Source organism: Eumetopias jubatus, unplaced genomic scaffold, assembly GCF_037043125.1.
Source record: "Eumetopias jubatus isolate StellerSeaLion01/CBP00866 unplaced genomic scaffold, mEumJub1_p1.0 scaffold_9, whole genome shotgun sequence".
Lineage (NCBI taxonomy): Eukaryota > Metazoa > Chordata > Mammalia > Carnivora > Otariidae > Eumetopias > Eumetopias jubatus.
This window is the reverse complement of record NW_028274815.1, coordinates 73,597,941-73,603,940: the sequence shown is the minus strand read 5'-3', so window position 1 is coordinate 73,603,940 and position 6,000 is coordinate 73,597,941.

Below are 6,000 nucleotides of genomic sequence, written 5' to 3'. Positions count from 1 at the left end.
GACTTCTACCAGCACTGCCGGCCAGCTCTACACGGTCCCCCATTCCCTGAAGCCTTTTGTGATCCTATCCCTGCTGCATCTGAATGACCCAGAAGTGGGCAGATGATCAGTGCTGGGCCAATAAGAGAACGCTGTCATACAGACTGAGAATCTTGGAGGCCCCGCAACACCTTGGAATTATCCACTGCCACGTTCCCTCCCTAAGGAGTGAGCATGACAGAGGACACACCGAAAGCCAGAGGGAAGCCTCCCAGAGGCCTTGGAACCCCTGCTTCTGGCCATTCCTGAGGACCAACCATGGGCCTGCCCTTCTTGAGGCTGTGAGAGTAGACACTTAATGAGGTGAAATTCACACGGCATAAAAGTAATCACTTTAAACTGGACAATTTCATGGCAGTTAGCACATTCACCATGTTGTGCAAGCACACTGCTAATTCCAAAAACACTTTCATCATCCCAAAAGAAAAACACCATACCATTAAGTAGTCACTTCCCATCCTTCCCGCCACCCCTAGCAACCACTAATCTCATTTCTGTCTCTAGGGATGGACCTGTCCTGGACATTTCCTATAAAAAGAGACCTACCCCCGGACCTTTGTCTCTGGCTTCTTCAGTTAGCTAAGGTCTTCAAGATTCATCCATGTTGTAGCATGCGTTAGAATTCCTTTTTGTGGCTGGATCACATTCCATTATATGCATGCACCACAATTTGTGTATCCACTCACCCACTGATGGACACTGGAGTTGCTTCCAGCTTTTGGCTACATGGGTAGTGCTGCTAGGAGCATGCATGTACAAGTTTTTCTTCGGTCTCTATTTTCACTTTTGGGGGAGGTATATACTTAGGAGTAGAATTGCTGGGTCATATAGTGATTTTTTTTTAAGATTTTATTTATTTATTTGAGACAGAGAGAGAGAGCACAGCAGGGGAAGCGGCAGAGAGCGAGGGAGAAACAGACACCCTTCTGAGCAAGGAGCTCACATGATACACAGGGCTGATCTGGGGATCATGACCTGAGCCCGAGCCAAAGGCAGATGCTTAACCAACTGAGCCACCCAGGTGCCCCTCATACAGTAATTCTTTTCAACTTTTTGAAGAACCACCGATAGCAGTATTTTCTTTTTGCTTCAAGTTGTGACACCGTATTTCTGTTACTTTCATCAGCAAGAGTCCTGCTATTATGGGCTCAAACCAGCTTTCTGGTCCATTCAGCAATTCCTCTGAAAAACCCAAACAGCAGCCGCAGGACTGGATGCCAGGCGGGACTGTGGCCTTGTCCGGACTCTCCCTGAGCTCCCCCCCCCCCCACCGCCACCTGCCCTCCTTTACCACCCCCTCCTGCTAGCTCCCCCCTGTGCTGGCTTGGACTCCCTGTACTTCTGGGCTTCCACCTCTCCCCGCTGATGCAACCATCACCCCCTCTTCTTCCTCCATAGCATACCGCTTACCTGCGGCCCATCTCAGGTCCCCATAAAGCCTCCTACCTCTGCCCCACAGCCCCCGGTACTGCCATCCTCCTGGGTATACCCACAGCCCTCACTACAGGTTTCTGCCCCATTTGGCCCTCAGCTCTGCTCTTTCTGCTTACCGCTCCTGTCACTTTAGGTGTCAGACAGCGAGGCCTACCAACCCCCTCTGCTGGCCCCCACAGGGCAGCCACTCGGTGCAGCCCATACAGATGGCTACACAAAGCAGCAAACGGATGCAATAAACCCCCGCCTCCGGGGGGGAGCACAGATCTCCTGTTTGATCACAAAGGCCCAGTTACAGCCTTTACAAAACAAAAATGATATTTTTCATTGCCTACTTCCTAGGCAGAGGTATTTTGAGCATCCACGGCAATAAAGGACAAGGGCAGTTAATAGTTGTTTTTGAGGGGCACCTGGGTGGCTCAGTTGTTAAGCATCTGCCTTCAGCCTTCAGCTCGGGTCATGATCCCAGGATCCCGGGATCGAGCCCCGCATCGGGCTCCCAGCTCAGCAGGCAGCCTACTTCTCCCTCTCCCTCTGCCCGCTTGTGCTCTCTGTCAAATAAATAAGTAAAATCTTAAAAAAAAAAAAAAAAAAAAAGTTGTTTTTGAGCATGACCCTGCAAGGCAAGGATTGATATACCCATTTTACGAATGAGGACTTTGGGGCCGAAAGATTAAGAAACTACCTGAGGTCAACTTGCTTTGAGCGCTAATGCTGGGTTTAGGTCCAGACCAGTCCGATTCCAAATTCTAGACTCCTTTCACCACATGAAGCTGAAATTGCCACATATTAGACTATACACTGGCAAGATGGCAGGGAAAGAATTACATGCTTTCACTCGTATTGTACCTCATATGGGAAGGTACATACTGGTGGAAGTATTTTGAAAAGCAACTTGGCAATAAGTACCAAGCCCCTAAAAGTGTTCTTACCACTTGATCTTGATGAATTTATTTTCAGGAAATCAATTTTATTATAGAAAAAGGCGCAGGTCCAAGGAATACATTTCTGGATCATTTATAACAGCAATTAATAGGCAGTAATCTCAATGTCCAAATATAGGAGACTAGTTAAGAAGATTATGGTATCGAGTCAAAGGAATATTGTACAGCAATGCTTCTCAAGTAGAAACAATTTTTCCCCGCCAAGAGACATTTGGCAGTGTCTGAAGACATTTTTGGTTGTTCCAGTGGGGAGAGGGAGGAGGAGGGGTTCTATGGGCATCTAAGCAAGAAAGGCCCGAGGGGCCGCTAAACATGCCACAATGCATAGGACAGGCCCCCAAACGTCAGTAGTGCCGAGGGCGAGAAACTCCGTTTTATAGAAATTATTAATATGAAGACTATATTTTATGTCAAGAGAAAAAATAGAAATCTAAATTTTGGGTACACCATAATTTTTACCATGGAAAACCATCTTGCATAGGAGGGAACACTACATGGAAAGATGGAAAACAGAAAAAATACTTTAGTGGAAACAGAGATAAATCTGACTCTCTGAAAGGTTCCCTTGAACCATGTCATGTTATTTATTTATTTTTTTTAGAGGGGGGAAAAGGGGGAGAGGGAATGGGAGAATCTTAAGCAGGCTCCATGCCCAGCACGGAGCCAGACGTGGGGCTCGATCTCATGACCCTGAGATCATGACCTGAACTGAAATCAAGAGTCAGACAATTCACAAACTGAGCCAGCCAGGCGCCCCATGTCATTTTTTGCACTAAACAAAAATTGGGGGAAAAAAGGTGAAATACAACTTGCTACAGATAGGAGTAGCAACTGTTACTATCTAGATTGAACATTGTGTCCAGCACATTTTTTAATGCCTAAATACTTTTGGAAAGAAGAATTTTTAACAAAAGCTATGTGAACAGATTGGATCAAAACTGGTATTTTTAGAAAATCATCCAAATGTCATAATCTACTGCGTTGATCCAGACCCCTTCTGATGCAAGGGACAGAACCAAACTGAAACTAGTTTATACACAAAAAAGAAATATATTGGTACATGAGAGCCGGAAAAAAAAGGCAGAGATCTGGCATGAGGTCAGATGGATCCAAGAGCTCACACCATGTTCTCTCCAACCCTGGATGCTCTGTGATTCCTCAGTCTTTCACTCTCAAACTAGCATCCCATACCCAGTCTCTGAACATGGCCCTCATCCCCTACTGCATACAACCTCCTCATGCCCATGGGGAACGGAAGAGGCACAAAAGGCTCTGGGCTTAACAGCATTCTGAGTATCCATCTGTGAGTCCAGAAAAAGAGAACGCTATCTCCACCTCATGAGAGAAAAATCTAAGAACGGTTTCTGACTGGCTTTGTTTGGGCCACATTCTTATCCACTGGTCTAACTGCCATGATTGAATGCTGGTAATAGAAAATAGGAGCAGAACTGGCAGGAAAGGGGGTTAGACAAAAACCACAAATACCCACCATCCGCATGAGCTGGTGAACATTTGGGTACTTGAAAACATCTCGTGACACAGGCATAGGAGTGAGGTAGGAGGACAGAGTCCAAAAGACAGAAAATGTTTTGGGTGTCACATTATCAAAGTATAATGAAATATTTTGGTGGCTTGCTTTTTTTCTGCAAAAAAAAAAAGCGGTAGGATTCGGGGTAGCTGAAAAGGGTCTTTAAGAGCGCCTTGATCAACCACTTCATTCTTGTAGACATAAGGTAACATAACAAACACATTTCTGGGGAAGCCTACAGTACCCTAGTCCTAGGTTAGGTTCTGGATACCTTGGAGAGAGGGAGAAGCCATGCTTGTCAGCCTCCATGGTGAGATGGAAGAGTGCAGGTGGACTCTGGCCTTGAAGGGTATTCATTGAACCGGATCTTAGAAAGGACAGACCCAGTGAATTAACTGAAAAAGATATTGTGTAGAGCAATGGCTTTCAAAGCTTTTTGGATATAAACTCAACAACAACAAAAAACACATTTTACATTGCAATTCTGTATACATATGACACATACACATGTAACTCACACAGAAATGTGATGAAACCTAACCTTACTACATGGGATGCAGTCTGATACTCTTTATCCCATTCTATTTTATTTCATTTTTGTTTATTTGAGAGAGAGAGAGTGCACATGCACATGCATGAGTGGGGGTAGGGGCAGAGGGAGAGACAGACTCCCCGCTGAGCAGGGAGCCCAGAAGTGGTGCTCAATCCCAGGACCCTGAGATCATGACCTGAGCTGAAGGCAGATGCTTAATGGACTGAGCCATGCAGACACCCTATTTCATTTTTTAAAATACATTTTTGATGACCCATGAAACTGACTTCAAGTCAAGACCCACCAATGGTTTGAGACCAACAATTTGGAACATTTACTAAGAGAGGAAAAGTGGGCAGAAGACACGAATAGACATTTTTCCAAAGAAGACATCCAGACGGCCAATAGACAAATGAAAAGATGGTCAACATCACTGATCATCAGGGAAATGCAAATCAAAACCACAATGAAATATCACCTCACACCTGTCAGAATGGCTAAAATCAACAACACAAGAAACAACAGATGTTGGTGAGGATGTGGAGAAAGGGGAACCCTCTTGCAATATTGATGGAATGCAAACTGGTGTAGCCACTGTGGAAAACAGTATGGAGTTAAAAATAGAACTACCCCACAATCCAGCAATTGTACTACTAGGTATTTACCCAAAGAATACAAAAACATTAATTCAAAGGGATACGTGCGCCCTGATGTTTATAGCAGCATTATCTACTACAGACAAATTAGAGAAATAGCCCAAGGGTTCATCAACTGATGAATGGATAAAGAAGAGGTGATTACACACACACACACACACACACACACACACACACACACACACACACACACACACACACTGGAGTATTATTCAGCCATAAAAAAGAATGAAATCTTGCCATCTGCAACAACATGAATGGATCTAGAGAGTATTATGCTAAGTGAATTAAGTCAACGACAGACAAATACCATGATTTCATGCATATGTGGAATTTAAGAAACAAATGAGCAAAGGGGGAAAATAGGCAAACCAAGAAACAGACTCTTTAAAACTATAGCGAACAAACAGATGGTTATCAGAGGAGAGGTGGGTGGGGGATGGGTGAAATAGGTGATGGGGATCAAGGAGGGCAATTGTTGTGATGAGCACCGGGCAACGTACGGAAGTGTTGAATCATTACATTGTACACCTGAAACTAATATTACACTGTATGTTAACTAACTGGAATTTAAATAAGAACTTTAAAAACAAGAGAGAGAGGCTTAACATGTATTATCAACAAGGTTCCCTTAGTCCCACATGTGGCTGGGGCTTGAAGTTTGCACCATTAGACTCACTACTGGGGACTGAGGCATCCTCAGAAGTCCCCACTAAAATGTAAATACCTTAATCTGGAGCAATATTAAAGAACCTCTTAAGGCCTACTGGATGCCCTTCTATAGGATCACACAGAAAATTCTAAGAGTGATACTGGTAACCCTATCTGGAGAAGAAAAGCGCTGATGGAGCCTGGGCATTAGGGGCT